This window comes from Toxorhynchites rutilus, unplaced genomic scaffold, assembly GCF_029784135.1.
Source record: "Toxorhynchites rutilus septentrionalis strain SRP unplaced genomic scaffold, ASM2978413v1 HiC_scaffold_170, whole genome shotgun sequence".
Classification (NCBI taxonomy): domain Eukaryota; kingdom Metazoa; phylum Arthropoda; class Insecta; order Diptera; family Culicidae; genus Toxorhynchites; species Toxorhynchites rutilus.
This window is the reverse complement of record NW_026599730.1, coordinates 852-24,513: the sequence shown is the minus strand read 5'-3', so window position 1 is coordinate 24,513 and position 23,662 is coordinate 852. Positions and strand designations below refer to the sequence as shown.

At 40.0% G+C, this 23,662-nt stretch overlaps 1 long non-coding RNA gene across 1 annotated transcript; it reads right to left on the bottom strand.

The window, feature by feature from the left end:
- Positions 1–1,575: 1,575 nt before the first annotated feature.
- Positions 1,576–14,284, bottom strand: LOC129781702 (uncharacterized). The gene is made up of 3 exons (XR_008744236.1): positions 14,052–14,284; positions 12,406–12,507; positions 1,576–12,082 (listed from the first exon to the last, which is right to left on the bottom strand). It is a non-coding gene; the product is annotated as an uncharacterized LOC129781702 (long non-coding RNA).
- Positions 14,285–23,662: the final 9,378 nt, after the last annotated feature.

Below are 23,662 nucleotides of genomic sequence, written 5' to 3'. Positions count from 1 at the left end.
CCGAAACTCCCGGTTGATATGAACAGCGCTGCGCTGGATGATATAAACAGAAGCGAAGACTGCAAACCCAACTCTTTCGGGAAAAGAAGCGCCGCCAGGAAGAAGAGGTATATGAATCTGCACCATTCTCATTAGACACGAACGTTCTACCGAAAACTCAACGCATCCCGAAAAAGCTTCGTTTCACGAGCAGAAACGTGTTGGAACAAGGATGGAAGTATCTTGGCGAACGATCGTGAAGTGACCGAAATGTGGAAGCAGCGCTTCGATGAACACCTGAATGATATTCAGACAGAGGATCAATATAGCGATTACGATGGTGCAGTCAATAATGAAGATGTACCACCCTCAACGAAATGTGTCATAACAAATAACAAAAATAAAGATGGCTCGGAAAGATTGTGTTATTTGCCCTATCTACCAATAAAGGCGGCAAGCGAGACTGTGGAAATTTCCGTGCAATTACCGTTCTGAATGTCGACTATAAAGTGCTTTCTTAAATCATCTTCTGCCGTCTATCGCCTTTAATGAACAGATTTGTGGGAAGCTATGGGATGTAATACAGTGCGGTGTGCGAATATTGGGTGGTTTATCTGATTCATTCGAGTCCCACAGGAGCCTTCACCGAGGCAATGTTCCCTCCTACCAGCTAGTCAACATTGCATTGTTATTTGTTATGAGACGAGTGGCGTTTAACTTGCGTGTCACGGTTTTCAAAAGATTCAGTCAATTCATCTACTTCGCTGATGACGTGGACATTGTCGGCAGAACATTAGAGACGGTAGCTGAACATAACACTAGACTTAAGAACGGAGCAAAGAGAGTTGGACTGAAAGTTAAGGCGTTGGTAGTAGTCCAATTTTAATTACATTGGCTCAATGGTAACGACTGACAATGACCGTGAGATCCGTAGACGCATTATCATTGGAAGTCGTGTCTATTATTATGTGTTTCCATGAACACTTGAGGTCAAACAGACTTAGCAATTGTGTCAAATGTTCCCTGTACAAAATGATAATAATACCGGTTATTTTCCGCTGTGTGTAACGAATTCACGCAACTCTATATTCCGGTGAACTCTATATTCCTAAAGTAGTCAAAACTTGAAGGTTACGCTGTCGCAAGAATGTCGGACAACTTTCGTGCAGAAATGGTGCTCATCTGGAATCCGGCTGGTGCGAGACGACGAGGAGCGCAGCGAGCGAAGTAGTTGACACGGAGCTAGAGAGACAGCCAAAACGTTAAATGGAGAAATATTGTGAATGTTGTGAAGACGTTAAGCCAAAATAAATAAAAAAAAATCCGAAAAGCCATCTAGAAAACCTACAAATCTAACAAACATTCAAAAAGATGGGTGTGATATTCTTCCGGAACTAAAAATACCTAAGATAAAGCAAACTTACTAACCAAAATGTGTATTTGATGTTTCATTGTTACAAATATGGTTACGGTTTTTCACAGCAACAATTTATCGTTTGTTTTTTAAGCGCCCGCCCTCTTTCCCACATGTCCTGTTTATTTAAGAAAAAAATTCCTCGAATCGGAAACTCGTTTGTAGTTAGTTATTGCTGGATATTTATTTATAGGTTTATGTTTTAGTGTTTCTTTTATTGTTGTTTTTTGTTTGTTTCGTTTTAACTTGTTTTAAAATATATTTTTTGAATATTAAAGTATTCATTGTTTGCTATCAGTCTTTTGGTGGTTGTAATTTATCAGTCTTATTTGTCTTATTTAACGTTAAGCTTCGCGGAACATAGTTGACTTTACGTATTAAAAACGAATCGCGTCTTCTATTCTGATAAAAAGCTACTGCTATTGAATTTTGAAATCGCTTTCAACCCTTTGTTCGATACATTTTATGGGTTACTGGAGTTACTGATTGGTGATCATTGGAGATCCAATTTTTCCAAAAACAAAATACATCTGCTTCAGTAGAGGAACCTCGCCCAAGTCAAGTCAATCAAAGGCGGGAGAAAAGCAACCCAGAGAGCCGTCACAGAAAACGAAATCCATCCGGTGCCAAGGTCTCTTCACGCTGGCCACTTCGGCACCGACCGTACCGAAGCTCTTCTCGCTTGCCGACCATGGTGTGTAATCTTCCTTCACTCCGGCTCCGGTCCAGTCCCACCGTTGGATCATGCTCTCTTCTCGCTGGCCACCTCGGACACGGTCCGTGTCCGAAGCTCTTCTCGCTTGCCGAGCACGACCTCAGCTCACCGCCGCCGTCACTGCTCCTGAAACGCAGCCCATCTTCTCGCGACTTTCTGCATCCTCTTCACGCTTGCCTGGGCTATCCTGTGTCTTCTCAGTGTGTGTGTGTGTGTGGGTGTCTATAAAGTGTCATCGTCGTCGTTTGGCTCTACAGCACGGGTTATACGGGGATATACGAAGAAAAAGAACAATTTCTTGGGGCACCCTTTCCGGAAATCTTTGGATGGGGCATCCAGCCTCTAGGTAAAAGATCGCCTGGCTTGAGAACCAGTTCGACCAGTGTTGGAAACGAAACGAACGACGTCGATATACAGTGGTAGTACAGCTGCTGCTCTCGAGAGATAGGAAAAGATATGAGGTTTAGAGATGTGCGTATTTTTTTTTGTTTTCGATATCTGCATGCCGCTAGATTTCTGGGTGTTGTATTTTCGATCTCGAGGTGTTTTTATTCCGTGTGATCTATTCATATATGCCGCAGAGGTGTTTTTATCGTCGACTAATCCTAAAAAAATATTCCATTGGAGCATGGTTTTTTTGTTTTGAGGGAAAGGTTGAAACGCCGTCCAAAGATTGGAAACCGCTCGAAAGAGTGCCTCTGGTGACCCGGGTCGTCCCCGAAGGAACAAACCGGGTGAAATCGAATCTTTTCCAGTGATAGGACAAGGGATGCTCGGGTAGTGGGTGGGAGAAAGAGAGTTCTGTCTCGACCTCTTGGTACTTGTGTAATCGCGATGTGCAGGTGGTTTCTCCCTTCGTGGTTCTGTTTGTCATGTTACGTGCGCGTGCAGAAAAAATCTCCTCAGGTACAGCAGCAATACGAACGATGGCGAATGTGGACAACATAATTCTTTTCGCAGGCGTTGTAATTTCATTGCATTGGTGTCGTATACGAAGTAAATCTTCCCAATTGAACTGAAGTCTGTTTATAGGCAAAAATTCTCTTCGTTTGAAGATGGTGAAGAAATTAGTGCTTAAACAGCCTTCTGATGACAACGTCGTTTTCGTTCAGCTCACGAGATAACGGATTGATTCTCCTCGAAAAATTGACAATGGAATTCCTCCAGCAAGATTAGCCCCGTTGGGATTCACTTATCTTAAACACATCTTCTTGTAGAAACGCATAACTTGCTTCAAAGCACACACAAAATCTTCGAAAAACTTTTTTTTCTACATCTTATCGCATGGTAATGACACTCTCCCACTTTATAGATGTGTAAACATGCTTCATGTGACCACTTTACGTTAGCTCTTCGGAGCTCCTCCAACTCGCTTCAGCTTTTGGAAATTTTCTTACACTTGGATTTAAAAATTTTCGACTTTCGTCGCTGGTTCCACGGAAAAAACTCACAGCGAATCGTAACATTTTCACTTTAACTTGGCAATGGCCTCTCACTGGCACTAGCCCAAAGGGACTTTGAACACTTATCGGTGCCTCTTCATGCGGCTGCTCCGCAGGTTGTTTTGAAACAGCAGAATGCTCCGCCGTTTTGTTGATTCATTGAATGAGCATTGGTCGGAAGCGCTGATCATTCTTGGATGGGCATCAAAAGCTTCAAAAAGTGGCTTTTCTAAGATGTCACACACTATTTTCGATCCAATATGGAGTGCTGGGCACAAGTTCTGCTACCTTCCGGAAATAAATATCCTCGATGAATGAGTCGATCGACTGCCGTAAACCGGTTGGTTCGAATTCCTCAATCCCAAGACAATGAGATGGGCTCAAATTGGGCATCCTCAATACATGATTATCCATTGTAAGCGGTAAGCGTCGTTCAATAATTTTAATGACGAAACCGCAATTGGTTGAAGGCGTGTTAAGCCAATAATTTCCTGATGATCATCTATCAAAATTGTTGCTAATGACCACATAGAAAGCTTTTTCAATTATTTTGTTGCGATTGGATTTCGCTATATGTAGCATTATGATACGTTTATTGATGATTTATGCTCACAAGAACGGGATTCCAATAATGCTTTTTCCCGTTAAACGAAGATTATTTCTCACCGAAATTTCCACTTTAACGTTTGATGTTTACGTTTTCAGAAAATTTTCTGAACTAAAACGGGATGGTCGACACTTAAGTAGATTAGCTTGAATCCAGCGGCTGGATTACGAATTTTCTAATGCCACTTTGAATTTCTTGCTTCCCGTAGAATGCAGGATTCAGATGGTTCTGCGATTTTTCGCCCTAATGCGATTACTGGACGATGTTTGGTGTATTTTTTTTCAACGGAAACGTCGGACAATCACTCACTCAAGTTGAGAGAATTGATGGACTCTCTTTGATTGGGCAGACTTCCAGGGGGTTGTTGTGAAGGAAATTTCTGTTTCGTTGTTTTGTACATTCAATGACGAATCTCAAATTCTGTTTGAAAACATTTCTAGACATTCTGCTTATTATTTTTGTTCTGATAAGTGCCGCATTTCACTCCTTAATAATGCACAGGGAACAACTCGGAACAAAACATTCCGGATGAATGAATTTCACTGCATAAGCTTGAAGTATTGCACGGTTGAAGCCTCGATGGCCTTGGATGGATGAAGCCACTTACGTAACTCTAATTTCAACGTAGATTGGTTATCTGATGACTTTTCATAAACACTTTAGAATGCATCAGGGCATTATTGGATCTGATCAGGGTGTATCTCAGCTGAATTTGGGGTCGAATGTTGAACGATTGCTTATCACAACTTGTGATAGGTATCAGCGGACGGTACCTTGGAAACAGGTCATTTTGATGCTGTCTAAACTACCATTTTTTTGTCGACCAGAAGCATGGTTGAGGTATATAGCTTTTGGAAGTTGTAGTTAACCCACAGATACTATTTCGAATGTCGAGAACGTTTAAAAATTTTCTGCTGATTGTTTTCTATCTGGTTGATCCTATTTTACGCAGTTAAGCCCTTCAGATTGTATAGGGCACTGCTCGAACGGCTTCCCGGAACAAGACATTTTTGTCGGTGAGCAAGAACATCACTGCGCAAGCTTGAAATATTGCCCTTCAAAGCTTCGATTGTCTTCTACTGATTTGAAGGATTGATCATAAACTGGTTCAAACAACTTTTTAAACACTTTTAAAAACATCGGAACTTTTGGATATCCCCAGGTTATATTTTAAACTGGAGTAGTGATGAAATTTTCACTGATTTCTGAACGATTGCTGATTGTAACTGACATTAGCAACTTGTGCTAGATATTCCCGGACGGAAAGTTGTAGCGATTCCTCAGTATCATGTGCCGTTGGCTTTGTATCTGGGAAACTCGTCAAACTGATTCTCGTTCTTAAGCTGATTTTCTTGGTAAATTCGCAACATATTGATGTTGTATAAACTGCTAACATTTTGTCGACAAAAATAATCGGAATGTATTTTCTGGATCCTGTTGTCGGTCCACTATCATCCAATTCAAAGTAACTCGATGTGAACTGCACCACGATGTAAAAATTTCCTCAAGACGTTAAACTGCTACTCATTTCATCCCAGGGGGGTCAATAATCTGCATTTCATTTTTTGATAAATCACTTTCACTCCACTCTGTATGCGCCGTCTTTCGCTCCCAAAAGATGCTCGGATACCACATCCAGAACTGTTAAAGTCGCCAAAGATTTGCACGCAGCTCGCAGCAGTACGCCATAAAGTCATCTCCTTGTACCGCAGCAACAGTAGATGCCCATGACGGCGCCAAGCGAACCACCCGGAAAAGCAAGCCCAAGGCCCAAATCGGATGAATTTCTCAATAGCCCACACCTCGGATAGTTGCGCCAACGCACGCTCCTGGCAAAGACCGGATCGATCGGCGCGCCCCAAGGCCGGGAAAACACCACACGCATACAAGAGGGAGAGTAGAGTAAAGCCTATTCGAGTGCCGGATTGGATCATTACAAATCGCATAGTAACGGTGCAAACCATGCGGGAAAATATATGGATGTATCTGAAAATAAAAGAAAACACACGGGGGCTTCGACATTGTTACGTTAAAAGGGTTCAGGGTTTACCGGGTTTCGATCGCGTGTTTATCGAAAAGTTTCGGAATGCTCGTGGAAATGCCGACCGGGTTTGCGCATTAGACGTCTTCTTGCGGTAAAGGATTCATCACTTCCTGTAGTTTTCGGTTATCTCGTCATCATTCAAAAGCAATGGTACTGTATCGTGTGTAACAGGCAGACAGGCAGACAGGTCATAATACGGATGAATGGTGATGATTGAAGTACAGAATCTGTGCCAAACCAGGTAGAATTGCGCTGTACAGATGGTGGGGGGTGTAAGTGACTCCGGAAACTATGTCATCACCTCTCATCAGTGGACTTCTCGTGTGGGGCGCTGTGCTCTACTCTTGCGCGTTTCATGAAGCATGCTCAAACTGCGTCTTAACGCCAATTTTGTCACATATGATACACTAAGATAGTAATAATGGTAGTAGCTAGGATGCACTATGGCATAACAATATTCAAAATACAGAAAGGGTATGCCCTTTGGATACAATTGCAAGCCTCATATAAAAAAACACAATTACATTTGAGTGTAGGTTTTTTGCCGAATTACAATTAATACTGGTTGAATATCATAAGCCATTTTCACATATCAGATCACTGTACAATTCAACTCAATCACAAAAGTAAATACTCCACATTAAATGTGCGAACATTTCCAATAAATATGCACTCTGCAATAAAATTTAAGGAAAAGTTTAGGGGAAAAAGTATTGCTAATAATTTCACGTAAATCACAAATTCAGATACAAAACTTCAAAAATAGCTGTCAGAACACTATCAAAAACTGTGAATATGAATTATTTTTATCATATAAACTTCAAACAGATTTGTAAAGCATACAAATGCCGAGCACCTATAACACACATTCGAGTTAATTTAATTCTTCGTCTTTCTTCTTTTATCACTCAAATTTACCTACTTCAGGTCCCTCCGGAGAGGACTGAGGTGGTATAACCTGGATTGCCAAATTCACAAGCATAATATCTATCTTTGAACTTTCAATACGGACAACAATTTTCATAGTGGCTCAATTCACAACTTGGATGAGTGTTGGCTGGGTCGTTCCGAAGAAGACCGAGCCCACTACATGCACTCTTCTCTTAACTGCACCAATTTTATATTCAAAAATATTCAATTATAACTATCGAGACATTTTTTTTTCATCAAAACTTTTGATTGTGTGCTGGCTGGATCATTCCGAGGAAGACCGAGCCCACTACAATCGTTTCTATATCCTCAGTTCACAAATCTTCACGAGCCATAACTTTTACAATTTCCATATTTCCATCACAGTTCAACAACTAACGCACTCGGGATCCTGTATTGGACAAACCCGCTTAATTCACATTGATTCCTTATATAACCAGGATCGCCAAATTCACAAGTACAATATCTAACTTTGAACTTTCGATCTGAAAAATTATTTCCATAGTGATTCGATTCTAAACTTGGATGAGTGCTGGCTGGGTCGTTCCGGAGAAGACCGAGCCCACTACATCCACTCTTCTTTTAACTGCACAAAACTTATTTTTCTCATCACAACTTTTGATTGTGTGCTGGCTGGATCGTTCCGAAAAAGACCGAGCCCACTACAATCGATCCTATGTCTCGGATACATAAAACTTCACGAGTCATAACTTTTACAATTTCAGTAGCTTCGTCACAATCGGACATCTAGCGCACTCGGGTTCCTGTATTGGACATTCCCGGTTAATTCACATTGATTCGTCAAGATCACAAACATAACATCCAAATTCATTTGGGTTCACATTTTTGCTTCGTGAGAAGTAACACAATTCTACGATTACTTTTCTTTACACATTTTCTTACATTCACAAACATTGGCTAAAAGCTTCTGCTAGCTGAACGTTTCACACCATTTTCTAGATATTCCACGAATCTCAGGGTTAATATTTCGAACAGTTTTCTTCTCTCCAATGCACATGAAATAACAAAATGCTTAGTGTGTTTACTTTGGGTTAGTTATGCCAACAACTACAAAGGTAATTCACTCCTTAAGGTGCTAATTTTACAACATGATTTTCTTCTCATTCGAGTGCTTGAACAGAAAGCATCTATGACTATAAATATATAAATGTATGAGGATTACATAACGTTTCCAGAATTTCTAGGCAGTATGAAAAGTGAGAATATGTTACAAAAAGCCCAAAAACACAGCCTTAGTCTAAGCGTGCCATGTTTTTCTTCACATCTGTTGTACCTAACCTATAAATCTATGATTATAATTCACAGCCAGTAATTATTGCTCCATACAGAAAAACAAAGCCAAGAATAAATGCATATGTAATCACTGTTAAATCTAGTGGAGAGTATCATCATTATTATGGTTATTAGAATGTAACACTTCTGCTAAAGATAACAAAAAACCCAAAAATGAGCCCGCCGACGCACATGCGCACTTTTTCTGTGTGCTGTGGCTCATTAAACACGAAACTACCATAAACACATCACATCTAACGCATCACTACTTGAAGATTAGGCTTAGTTAACGAAAAACAGACTGTAAAAGAGTAGAACATATTAGCATAGCTACCACCACAAGCGCGTTTCATGAAGATTCCGTTCGCTGATGGGGGTGGGACTGACTGACTTGAGGATATTGATGCCGGAGGGCCCCATGTTAAGTACCAAGTAATGTGTGCAGGCAGGGACGACGAGTGGATGGATGGTGATGAACCGCAACAAGGTCTAACGCTCAAGCACGAACCGCACATAACCTCGAACCGAAATGCCACACACGTCAAATTGTTATTGCGCAGACGATTAATAATCGTATTTCGCTTCCAATTTGGTCAATGAAATTTCTGTAAAAAACTAAAACTCTTGTTGTCGGGAGTGTATTTTATACCGGGTTACCGCCTTAGCTTCCATTCTTCGCCCTTTGGCGGGTTAGGTTCAAATATCGAGCAGAACTGTTTCGCGACTGGACTCAAAAATTGATGGATCTCAACATGGCCTACTTTCAAGCTCGGCACTGTAAATATGAAAACTCTTGTCTTGGGAAAAATACAATGTGCTTACGCTTCCGATGTTCGGAATTGATTCCTTAATTCTGAGCCTACAGCTTCTTGTGTCGAGGACACAGTGATTCATTATCAATTCATTAGCGAGAAGTGATCGTCGGTCGGTAAAATTCTGTCTCTGTAAAAAGTAAAATTCTGTTTTCTGCTAAATCACATTATGGCTTACGTCTGTTGTTTGGGGTTCGTTCTCCAGAAATCGCTTCCTAGCAGTGGGGAGAGAGCTTGTAAAAGCAATTGTAGAACAATTCTTATCGCTTGATCAGATGTTTTTGGGGATGTTTACTGGAAAATAAGATGATTCTGGTTGCGGCAAAAACTATCCAAGATTACCACGCTCTGGTGTTGGCCTTCCACCGAAACAAAGTTCCGTACGTTCCCTGGCCGATGGGTGTCCTTCTTGCATCGTATCGTATTTTTGTGCAAATCCTCTCGCAAAATGAGTTCGGGTGGGGGTTAGGAATAGATAATGTGAAGAATAAAAACAAAAAAAAACAAAGAAACTCGGCTGATTTTAAAAGCCGGACCAGATAGAGAATAGAAAGCGCCGCATGCTCATCAGGTGTGTGCGTTTACGTGATTGAACATCTCCTGGCAGCCTCAATGCGCGTAATGCCCTGCGCGAGGGAATCCTCCACTATCAGTCTTGGTCTGTTTGGCCATCGGTAGATCAAATTCCTCGTTTCGATACCCTTTCTCTTGCTTCTTGAGTGTCATTGCGTAAGAAAGAAATGAGACACACAAAATAATAAACAGAGAAACTCGGCTTCCTTGCACGGAGAGCCGGACCAAATTCCGGAAGAAGACTGTAAAGACGAAAACTCGGGTTTTGGGGATAGATATCTGTGCCTACTGGCAGGTTTACCGAGCTCGTGCGTAACTCCCGCGATCTTTTGTTCCGTAGCCAAGTGGTCCCTGCGGCGATCAACGACCGATGAGAGTACCATGCTGTTGCTTCGTTCGATTAAGGCGGTGTTTGTTTCTGTTCGTCTTCCAAAGATGCTTCCGTTTGGTGAGTGGAATAATAAAGAGGTGAAACATAGAAACTCGGTTCACTTCGAGTGGAAGCTGAACCGGACCGGAGGATAGATGTGTCGCTATATAAACGAGACAAACGTTTCTTGGTGTGGGAATGCTGTGGCTATATGTTACCAGAATAATGCGCTTAGGGGATGTTTGTGTTGCAAATCGATTTGGCATCGAGCCGTAGTGCATCCTGTTGGCAGACGACCTTATCTAAGATGATCCGAAGAAAGGGGAAAAGAAACATTTTCTACGCATAGACGAACCCCATTTTCAAAATTTTCTGCAAAGATGAAATATTTTTGTTTCCAAAAGTTGTTTGCATTGATTACCACCATTGTTCTTATGGTTTTCCAATGGATCGTGATGAACTGGAAGTCTGAACACAAGAACTGTAAACTACTCGGGGCAGGGAATCTTCTCAGATGATTTGAACTGGAAAAGTAATAAAATCTTCGTTTTGTTGCATGTCAAGACGGTTTCCACACGTCTACATTGATTTCTGTTCTAGCTCGTACTACATTTCCGATAACAGGACTCGCATTAAAGGGAATTATCTATCTTACATTCGCCTTTTCAAACTAAAAGCAGTTGATTCGCCTTATCCTCATAAGTTTGCTAATCGAGTCGTCTGATAAAAATCTACCAAATACTCTTTTCTGCAAGAAAATAAAGGCGCGATGATCTGATAAACGTGTGTTATCACTTTACCTCAAGATTAATCGTAATTCAGCTAGCTGAAGAGATGGTACACATAATCTACGCAAACGATCTCCATGCTTTCTTAATGGCGGGTGTCATAACGAAGTGATGCAGTTGAAATTTAATTTTGTTGTCTACGCTCTGGGCAAAAATCTCTGCAAACTCGAAAAAACTCTCGTCGGAAAAAAAACATCAGCGCTAGTTACCACGATTTTGATCTCTTTTCCATCTTTATGTGGTCAGTGGTCCCGTTATCGCTATTCACTCCCTTGATCAATATGTAATCGGTCGCTACGACAGTAGAAGCCTAATCTCGACGTCATCCGTGACGCTGAAGAACCTCGAGTAACCTCTGCAAAACAATAGATCTCTTTTTCGCTCCCCTCAATATCTGCCATTTTCTCTGACGAGTCGCTCTCCCTATATCTGATATGGTTTCAGGCTCATGAAAGATACAAAATCGGATTAAAAACAAACCGGCGGCCGGCCCACCGATACCATCGTAATCACACAAGTGTGTGCTTACTGTTATGACGTCAGACGACTGGGACTCATGTTCGAATTTCTCCCTCACGTGTTACCTCCCATAGACGATCGTTCTCACTCATTCTTCCTTCTTCGCTCACTTGTTGCCTTGACGCTGTCGCCGCTTGCTAACAACAAAGTTTCACCGACGTGTGATTTTCGCGTCTAGTAACTACTTGGTTCGCTTGTGGAGATCCGTGTTGGCGTGACGTGTACCGTTTCCCCACTCTGCTTCAGAAGATGGTCCACTGACGTGCGGTCCTTTCCTTCATAGGCAGTGGAGTAGTAGCATTTGTCACAACTCGGCATCGGAAAACACCAGCTTTGCGAGCAGCGATAGCAGCAGTAGCAGCAGTGGAAGGCCCTGAACACATGTTTTCTGGCAAGCTCTCTCACACTCGATCATACGCTTGGAATTTTATCGTGAATCATTCTATGGAGATGGCCAAGTAACTTCTCTCCGTCCCTCCCATTCGAAAATGCATTCGTTCCCGTGCGCACAACAAAAAGGATTGTGATACCCAAACTTGGTGACGTTTTCTCTAGGTAAGCCCCCTTCAGAACTTTTCGTTAGTTCTATCTGAAAGCTGTAAATAGATATACATCACCAATTAGTTGTTGCCTTACGCCTAGGTAAATGATAAAACAGGAACTGTTCAAATTTTTACACAACAAGTTAATATTTTATTTACACAAAATTCTGTTTGCTGAGACAAAAATATATATGAAAAATATATGGATTTCAAACTTATTACATCTTGGGAAAATAGTGGTTAAGCTACTCAGGTGATTCAATATGAATCAATGTGATTTATATGCATCTAAATAGTACGCATTCTGAACTGAATTATTTAAAAACAAAATACTTATAGTTAGAGAGAAAAAAAATAAAAAGTGACACACTACGAACCAAAATTGAAATTAGGTTTGTTTCCTGACGACATCCAAGCCGATTGAGAGCAAGCCCCGATGGTCGGATGGTCGGAAAGGTGCATCACTGTCTCATTTGGTACTGGAAATGAAAAACTTTGATTAAATTACACTGTTCACAAAATGATGACACAGCAATGGTAATAATTTTGTTTTTGCTTTTCTAATCTTCTCGTACTGCTTGTATCATTTACTTTTTCTTCTGTTCACAAAGCGAATCTCCCCTAATCTTACAACTTTCACTGCGATAATACGTGTTTACAATGAATTCAAACTCTCTGTGTTGAGGCCTACTGCGCTATTATTTTGTGTGTCCTTGAAATATTTGTACCGCTCGGTTTACAAAAATATACATTCCAAATGATTTTTTCATCACATAGTTTCTTTTTTCTCTGCACTGAACAACTCTCGTCTCCGTTCACTTTGACGAATTTTTCCTCTTTCAGTAGGGGTAACATCATCCAATAACAGAAAAGTGAACGTATTTTCTGCTGCGCTCTTCCTCAAATGACGTCGCACAAAACGCGTCACTCTCATAACAGTCTCAATTGAATGACTTAATGGTGGGGAGTACTCAAGGTAAATTGAAAACATTGCACTCAAATCTTATTGACACGTTGTTCAATCCTCTCCGGTTTGAGACATGGCCTTTGAATGTGGCTGTATCAGGAAACGAAAGTTCACACAGCGAGCGAACAAAGCTCGCCTTGTACGCATGAACACGTATACAATCACGCTCCCACACATGTTGTTTCCCTATCAACACGGGCAACGAGCTCTGAGGGGGGGGGGGGGGGGTGCGTGTGACTGTGTGAGTGTTGCGTACGTGAGCGAACGTGATGAAAATTTTTATTTTCAAAATGGCGACCAAAAACAGAAGTGTTTTCAAAACTTCTGTCTCGTAGCACCAAACGTTACGGTTTTATGTTCCAACGAAGCAACGGACAGCGTATGCTTCGCCAATTGCACTTATTTTGAGGGACGAGAGTGTTCCCTATCAGATGCAATTTTCATGGGAAAAACAAATTTTCAATGCTTCGCCTGCTCCTATCGACTTATGTGGGTTTTTACACTGTTCAGTTCCGAAATGAAACTATTGATTCCGTGAAAATCTTCTCTCCAGATGGCCTCGGACGCGTTACAAGATTTTTGCTCTTCCTCCTCCTCCAGGTCACAGTACATCCGCGGGGGCTCCGCGAGCCGAGAACGAATCCGGGCCCATTTAATGGCTCTATCTTCCTGCTTGAGGATTTTCTCACGCCGCAGACATTCTTCGGCATGAGAAAGCGCACCAGCAAGCATCGCTAGCACTCGCAAGTCCTGTCCGTGAGTTTCACGCTTGACAATGTATTTCTTGCTTTTGATTTTATGAATCCATTCGTCTAGATTTTCTGATTTACCGTATCGGGACGTAATTCGGTGTTTGGTGGAAGCTACCATTTTGAGTAAGTTATGCAAGATTTTCTTTTGCTTCTTAATCTGCCGAAACCGAAAGTCGCGCTCTACTATTTGCTTCTACAGTTTGCTCTCAAGCTTTCTTCGCTTTTATTTATTCTCTAGCATCTAGGTTAACCTTTATTTGGTTTTGTCCAATTTTCGGTAGCGATGCGTTTCCAAATTACACACCTGTTTCAGAACTCTTGCACCGCGGCGTTCAACTCGAGCGACTTGAAGAACAAGAGCAAAACTAAACATTCACTAAACTTTGAAGACTTTTGCCAACTGTGCACACTCCATATATGGGATAATACATCAACTTTGAATAACTTGGGACTACCACACACACTTTACTATTGTGCTGCCAGAGATTCTAGAAACAGTACCACTCTCAACGACTGCGAAAACCTTTCTGATCAAACCGTTCAGGCTGTGGACGACAGCAAGCCTTCCATCGAACCAGCGACCTAGAGCCGCACTCACGAACACCACTCCACTGTAATGCATCTTATATACCCACTGCGCTTGTATATACTGTGTACCTGCAGGTAGCTGTGTGTGCGTATGTGGAATAATATCGTTATTCGTCGCATTGTTTTCTTTTCCTCAAACGATTCGTGTGAGAACTCTTCAGAAAAAAGAGAACCTAACGTTGCTCAAAGTTCGAAGGAATTTTCCTTTTAAAATCAAAATTTGCAGAAACTTATTGTTGACGATGTTAATTAAACTCAATTGTTAAACAGCAGAAAGAAACCGTTACGAAATTTGCCAAACATGAATGATCTAGATCGGATGCATCGAAGGATACGTGATTCAATGCAGGGGAAGCATATCACCACTACACTCAGAGCCCACGTTACGCATATTCCAGATTCAGCTGTTTTGGTGATGCGAATGAAAAAATGATAGTTTTATTTTTTCCTTTTCCCGATGCAATTGGTTGAAAATGTTCAATTGAAACGAAATTAGTAAGTTTTAGTTGCATTTTGAAGAAAATGTGCCATGAAAAAATGTTTTTGGATCAGCTTTTAGAAGTTTTTGACTCAGCACTCAAAATATTAGGTTGCGACAAATCCTAAAGATGAAGTATTTTTTTTAACAACTGATTCTTTTCTAAACGATAAAGCTCGGAAACGATCGATAATATCTACATTGTTGTTTCGTACAAATTATGAACAAAACTGCTGATTATATGTTATTACAGATAATTACATTCGGTTAACAAAAATGTTGCAACTGTTGTAATTTTGCTTGCGTGAATTTCGGATGCTACATAAAAGATTGTGTCTAGTTTATGCGAACAGGGGAAACACAGAAGGTATTCGCTGAATGTGCCAGATTACTCAGTTGTGTTACGTAAATGTTTCAATTTCCATCGATGACTTGTAAATTTTGATAACACAGTTCGTGTTGAACAATACAATATTAATTTCATGGTAACTAATTATCGGGCTTCCGGAAATATATTCTTATCTTTGAAAAAACAGTGCTAAAACCAAAACTTTTTTGAACGAATAAAAGTAGAGACGTAGAAGAGATTATTATTTTCAAACGATGAAGATACAAATCCTTGCGCAGGGTAATATTAGCCATCACTAGATCATTCTAGTTTTAGTATGTGTCCAGCAAATACTAGAACAAAAACATAAGATAGCCAAGCGAGAAAAATAGAGATGAAATGAAAATAAAGATGTTCTTAAGTTTTTTACAAGAAAAACTGCAGTGGAGAGTCTTTGTTTGCTTACAGAATTGTGACCTTCTGATTGCGCCTTGTTCAGATTGACGCAGCATGGTTCGTTTGGATTGCTTCAAACCCGTCTCTTCGGACAGGGAAAGACATCCATTCAGATACGTTCAGCAAATATGTAACTCGTAACTTCAAATCTGAAATTTATTCGATTATATGTTTAATTGAGGGTAATCCAGGAGGATGCTATGAATGATGTTAAGATCGTTAGGAAAATCTCAAGCAGAACTGTAAGCGGGGAACTCATTTCAGGAAAACACAAAGGGAAAAGTGTCAGTTGGGAACACGATTTAATGCCTCCTGTCAGTTCAGTAGGGGTTCAATTTGGACGTCATCCACGTGGGGTAATCATTAAAAGATCATCACGCATCACGTTGTGTTTATGCTTGGTATGACAGTTCATATTTTCGCTCAATCTCATACGAAAATTGTGTCTGAAGACAATTTTATATTATAATGAGAGTTTCAGTAACAATAGATAAATGGTTAAATAAGAGTACCTGCTTTAAATAATTAAACAGCATGATGTAAAATTGTTCATTCAAATTTTAACATTTTGAAACTGGCTTCGTGCCTTATGATAGAGATTACACTTTCGAATTTGGGACCGAAATTATGGCCCGAACTTGAAATCGCTATCAGACGACGACATTGTAAGAACTGTATCGAACAGTAATTAGCGACTTTTATGATGATTCTATTAAAAAATGGGTGAACTTCTTTTAGTATGCATGCAAGCGAGAGATTGTTTACATGTCAACAAAAGTTTGTGCAATCGATTCCATTTAATTCCATTTTTTTTGTTCATTTAATTTGTTCATTTACGCTATGACTAGAATTAATCTTGAGACAAGAAAGAAAACTCTGCACACTCGTGTCTCCCCCACTCTTCTGGTCGGTTTTGACATCTCCACATTACGCTAAGTCAGTATTATAGTGACTCTCAGACAATAACATCTAAATCGCCACATTGTCCAGAGCTTCGACCAATTGAACGTTACTGGGCGATTGTGAAAAGGATCTTTAAAAAAGAGGGAACAGTTTCCCATACCATGGCGGAATTCAGAAAAAAATTGGACATCAGTATCGTTAACTTTTTCGAAAGGTTTTAAAAAATGGAAATGCACAACAGCTACGTTGCAAAATTTGATGAAAGGTCTTTCGTCAAAAGTGTGTTCGTTCTATAGAGCATAATATTTTGACTTATGTTAGTTGCCCTATTGCTCTACATTGTACTGATCTTGAAAAACGCAAACAAAAGTTGAAATAATAATCGGGTTTTGTTTTTATTCAAGAATAGACAGTGTTTGGATATCTGAATGATACACAAAAAAATGGTCAAAATTTAATGATACACAATGTGTCGTGCAATCAACCATTCACGAATATATAACCTAACATGGATGGATGATTCAAATATTAGACCGAATGACAGTATTCACTTTGGTTGCACCAAATGAATATACGAAGCGAGAAACAAAGCCTGTTGATTGCATATTCGAGCTGTACCTAACATCGTACACAATTTTCGAACTGAACTGAACTGAACTTTCTACAGTGCGGTGCGTGGTGCCGAACTTTCTACCAGCCGCAGGGCAGTTGGATTTGTGACAGGGATATCGTTTTACTGACCAATTTTGAGCGCTTATGGCTTAGTCTTGATGGATTTACAAAACTATTGTACTGTCGATTTGGATAGATAAAGCACGATTTTAGACTCCCTCCCCTCCCTCCGTGGACAAGTGTGGACACAGACTATACCGCCCCCCCCCCCCTTTGTCCACGTGGACATTCCTTATTTATTCTTTTTTTGTTGAAAAAATATTTCCAATTCAATTTAATGTTTGCTGGGAAATTTGTTGCTGCTGATGAATTTTGCTAAACATTCTAGATCTGGTAAGGGGTATGCAGCTGTGGACAAGAACCGAGTTTGTTTTTGTTGCAAATCACACAATGAGATCGAATCCTTAATGTTCAAAATTTCAAACTGCTCTACGATTCGTTTTCACATTAAACTGCTATCTTTTCACATGACATTTCGTTCTAATGATCTACAAAAAACATTAATTCTAAACCAGTATAAGGGAATATATTTGGTTGTAAGAAACAATGAGGTTTATTATGAACTTTTGGAGAGAACAAAAAAAACCTTAAAACTACTTATTTTGCGTTTTGTTACTTCTGAAGTAATATGATGTTGCCCACATGATAGTGTGAGGGGTCCTGTCAAGTGGAAAATTTAAATTCAATTATTACGACTGTGCCAGTATAGACGAAGTTCGAATGGCTCTGTAATGATTGTTATTGTATGATACCCGTAGAGGGATTTTTGATATGCATTCTAGCATTTGATTTTTTATATCAGATCCCCTGACTTTCTATCGGAAAATATTTTTAAAAATGCCAACTTACACAAATTGAGATCCATGTAACGGAATAGGTGTGACTGACAGTTTTGATGTTCGAAGAACTTCACTATTACAGAGTTCGCTGATCAACAGCGAACTCCAGCTTCATCATGGTAGAATGAATAATCCTCTACTATTATGGAATTAGCTTCATCGCTCACAGTTTGTGTGAATTACTTTCAGAATATAGATTTCAGTGAAGAAGATACTAAATATTGAGAATTGAGCGGAGTGTTGAAATAGTTTTTAAAATGCAGTACAAATTTTATTTATTTTTGAATAAAAATAAATAACTGAATAATACAAATCATGTCATCGACGAGTTTACGGTAACGATCTGTTGCAGTGATTGAACTTTCGCTGCGTGTTCAATGATTTCTGAATTACGATGCTTTATTGCCCATCGATTTACAGTAGACCTGTCGAAGGTCATCATAGACATCCTTCAAATGACAACGAATATCAATAGGAATCTCGCATTCAACAGTTTGAAACTCGATTACAGCATGCTGCTTGACTTGCGTTGCCATAGCACTAGTACATGTGTCCATACTTCAGCGTCCACAAATACAATGGAAAAACGCAGCGAGTTCAAACTGCGCATGCATAATAAGGGGGAAAGCTTCTTCCAAATGTCACCTGGTGCGCTTTTTCAATCATTTCGATCGCGCTCAGCTAGCATGTGTTCTTTACTTTTCAGCAAGCATTCTTTATCCTTTCAAATGACTATCTTTCAGGATGTAGTTGAGAAAAACTCAACTCCACACCGTAACTGGTAACTCCATAGGGATCTTGTCATACATCCATGCAAAGCATCTGTTGAGCACGCATCGCATGTTTACATTCGTAACTTCTTTGCAGCAGAAGCGGAGTTATTACCAATCGGCGTTCTTGTTCTCTATTTAAATATAGATGCAGTAATTTTTAACCAAACTAACATGAACCTTGTGAAACAGTTAGGCAAGCTATTTCTTAACAAAAAAAAAATCTGTGGCGCATATTACTTAATTTACTAGCACTCATTTCGCAATGTTCATTGAGCGACTTTCCCTAGATTTGGATCGAAAAATTGGCAGAAAAGGATTATCAACAAGTTCGGATCAAGGGGGTCTCCGTAGCCACATTGGTTGCGCGTTCGCTCAGTAAGCGATCGATCGTGAGTTCAAAACTCAGGGCCCCCATTGACCATCTTTGTGTTGTTACAGAATAACTACGTCCACGCAACAATCATCAGCGATGGAGATCGATCCACGGTCGAAATAAGATCGATTCATCCATACAACTGCTCTGCCCTGCAGACACATCGGGCTACTGTTCTATAAATAACTCAACAATGATCAATCAACTGTCTCCGCTGTCCGGTGGTCCAACTGGATAATGGAAGAACAGAAAGAATAACTCTTACGCCTAAATGGCTACTGTGTAAATGTGCTAATTATAGATATGATAAATATGTGACATGTACACGATTAAAATTCGGCTCTGTTACAGCTAAAATGCTTATGAGCCTAAAATAAACAAAAGAGATAAAAAAAATAAAAGTTCGGATCAAGATCAAAGTCACAGATGCTCGAGCTCACGTTCGAATGCTTCCTTGTATTTTTCATTAATTGGGCAACTAATGGATTTTCTCAGTTTCCGATCAATTTGCTGCGGAGAACCGCAGAGCATTCTGGGACCCGGAAATCATAACTGAGGGTTGGTTGATCTTCCTGGGTGAATATGTCTTTATTTTCAACCGCTTTTTTGGCGGAACTAACCACCCATTAAGGATATTTGCACACGAATGTTCATTATAGTCTTCTTCTTCATGAGACCAGCATTCCAGGGCAAAAAAGTCACAGGAGGGTTGTGTCCGAGACACGACCGCATAGTTGACGTAGGATTCCGTTAGCCTATCTGTTGTTTGTTTGAAGAATTACATCGTTAAACTCTTTGATAATGATTTGGTGGCTCTGAAAAAGGCAATTTTATTTGGTTGTTGGGTATTGTTTGTTCACTCCACCAGTGTTTATGGAGTGATGATGACAGAAGTATGGTAAACAGTCGTTGGGCGGTGCGTATCAGATAGAAGATGCCGAAGTGGATAGAGATATGATGAAAACCGCCCTCTTTGACCCTAGACGAGATGCATTCTGTATTATGTATGGATGAAATAAAGAAAAAAAAACACTCACCGATGTAATATAAGAAAATTACCAATACCAAACACAATTATCATTTTTTCTCATCTGTAAAAACATGTAACTTTGATATAGAGAAAACATATTAGAAATGGAAAAGGTAATTTTGTTTTATAATTTCTACTTTCTGAGTGTTTGTTCAACCCAATACGAATTTTAATTGGATAATCGGATAAAAAACAACACCTATGACTATATGTAGAGCATATAGGAAATCACTTTTTCAAATATTTCTTCACTTTTCCAATTTTTTCTTGCCGCATGAACTTTCCTTGGTTGAAAACGAACACAATAAAATAGACAGCTTAAACCAAAAAACCCGTTCTCGAGTGGGAACACACCTTGGTTTTCATTTATGAAAATTGAAATAAATCGTTTCATATATCAAGTCATTTTTAACACAACTGCTACCATATACAATTTCACAATTACACTTGTGCTAAATTTTTCACAATACACTATCGATCACTGATATGAAATTTCACGAAGCAACCAACATTAAAGTTACAAATTTAAATTTTATTTGCTAGAATTCATCGTATCACTCACCCTATTTGCAATGACGACTTCCCTAGGGCACCTGGGTTTCGATGTCTCTGTTAGGGAATACATTTCAGTAGGAACAAAAGCTCCCCCTACTTTCATGTATTTGCAATGTCGATTTCCCCCAGGCAGCTTGGTTCTGATGTCTCTGTTAAGGACCCGCCGCATGTATCGTCAATTTCGACCAATTAGAAGTGGATATTTCCGTTAGGATAGGGGTTGAGATTTTTCAATTGTTCGATAGTTAGTTTCATGACATATATTATTTTATTCAATATAAAAAATTGTTATGGAATGTCAAAATCGATTGACGCAAAAATTTCATCAATCCATCATTAAATGACTGAGCAATCGGCGTTTGAAATTGGACAATTTTTCACAATGTGCTCGATTTTCGATTTTCAATTTGTACTCCAATATGTTCCCGAAAGACGTAATCCTACGTCAAAACAAACAGCCTACATGGAACCATACTTCACCTAATCCGGCTGTATAATCGCAATGTGCAATTTGCACTGTTTCTGTGAAACTTTTTGAATAATCAATCTGCTTTCATTGATATGGATCATAGTCATAACAGAAATTTATATTTTTCCGTGTATATGGCCTTGACACTGAAAGTGAATATCTTCATGTAAAGAAATATATGTTCGCATGTTAATATTAGGCTGTCATAAAAGTCCTGCGGTATTTTTTTTTGAATTTTCATTTGTTCATAAAATTAGTTACAATCATCTGTTTTGAGTCAAATATGCGCCGTTTTGTTCGATGACTTGTTCCCAACGAGATGCCAACTTCATAATACCCCTGTTATAGAAGCTCGCTTCCTTATTGGCAAAAAACTCGAATAGCCAATTTTCACAGGCCTCTTTTGTGGCTAACTTCTGACTACCTAGCTCGTTCGCCATGGACAAAAACAGGTGGTAGTCACTTGGTGCAAGGTCCGGACTATACGGCGGATGCAAAAGAACCTCCCATCCGAGCTCCCGGAGCTTCTGGCGCGTCACCAAAGAAGTGTGTGGCCTGGCGTTGTCCTGATGGAAGACAATGCGGCCTCTGTTTATCAAAGATGGCCTCTTCTTCATGAGTGCTACCTTCAAGCGGTCCAATTGTTGGCAGTACAGGTCCGAATTGAGCGTTTGGCCATAGGGAAGCAGCTCATAATAGATTATTCCTTGACAATCCCACCAAACACACAGCAGAACCTTCCTGGCCGTTAATGAGGGCTTGGCCACCGTCTGAGCCGCTTCAGCGGGCTTCGACCACGACCGTTTGCGCTTCACGTTGTCGTAAGTGACCCACTTTTCATCGCCAGTCACCATCCGCTTCAGAAACGGGTCGATTTTGTTGCGATTCAGCAGCGATTCACATGCGTCGATACGGTCAAAGATGTTTTTTTGCGTCAACGTGTGTGGCACCCATACATCGAGTTTCTTTGTGAATCCAAGCTTCTTCAAATGGTTAATAACGGTTTGATGACTTATCCCCAGCTCTTGACCGATGCTACGGCTGCTACTATGCTGGTCTTTCTCGGCTAATTCAGCGATTTTGTCGCAATTTTCTTTCTCGGCTAATTCAGCGATTTTGTCGCAATTTTCGACGACAGGCCTTCCGGTGCGTGGCGCATCTTCGACGACCTCTACATCAGAACGAAAACGTTGAAACCATCGTTGTGCGGTGGTAATGAAAACTGTATCGGGTCCATAAACTGCTCAAATTTTATTTGCAGCTTGAGATGCATTTTTGCCTTTGTCATAGTAGTACTGTAAAATATGTCGGATTTTCTCTTTATTTTGCTCCATATTTGCGACACTATAACTCACGAATGACTTAACCAAACAAAACACAGTCAACGACTATATTATAGCGCGCAAAAATACCTTTCCAACAAGCTATAGTATGACTCGATACAATGAATACAACTAGAACTACGCGCTTACAACGACACCTCGCGGAAATACCGCAGGACTTTTTTGACAGCCTAATATTATAAAGAAGCGCGTAATTTTTGTAACTATTCCGCTAAAATAATTATTTAAACATAGCTCAATCTTGGCGATTCATACAGGGTGCGGCAGCATAACTTCCTTTTTTCAAAACTCAATAAAAACTATTGTATGCATCGGAAAATATTTATTTATTTTTTATAATGTATATTTATAATGTTTTATAAGGTACATGTCTAAAGTTTTTATTTACATTGTTTTGAAGATCAAATCTGTTAGGTGACGTCCCCCATTCTCCATACATTGCGTAAACCGATTTCTGGCGTTTGTCATGACTCTTGTTAGCATAGCAGGTGTTATGTTGGCAATTTCTTCTTGGATGTTGGTCTTCAAATCTTGTAGGGTTCTTGGACGGTTCACATAAACATGGGATTTCAAAAAACCCCATAGAAAAAAATCACAAGGGGACAGATCGGGATAGCGTGCTGGCCATTCCAAATCGCCTCTACTTGAGATAAGGAAAGTGTTCCCTCAAACCAGCCATCGATGCTCTTGAAGTGTGTGCTATTGCACCGTCTTGTTGGAACCAAGTGTCCCCCAAATCCAAATTTTCTAGCCGTGGGAAAAAAAATTTCGTAGCATGTTTACATATCGGTCCGAATTCACTGTCACTGTAACCTCATTTTCCTCAAAAAACCAGGGACCAATAATTCCAGCTGAGGAAATTGCACACCACACTGTGACTTTGGGTGAAAACAAAGGCTTTTGATGCAATTCGGTGTCAGCCCAGTAGCGCATGATTTGTTTGTTAACCGACCCACACAAAAGAAAATGGGCTTCATCGCTAAAAAAAACAATACCACCCGCGGGAACGACATCAAGAAGAAGCTTACACGCGTTCATCCGAGAATTGAAGTCACGTTCTGAAAGTTCCTGCACTATTGCCATCTTATAGAGATGAAAATGAAGATCA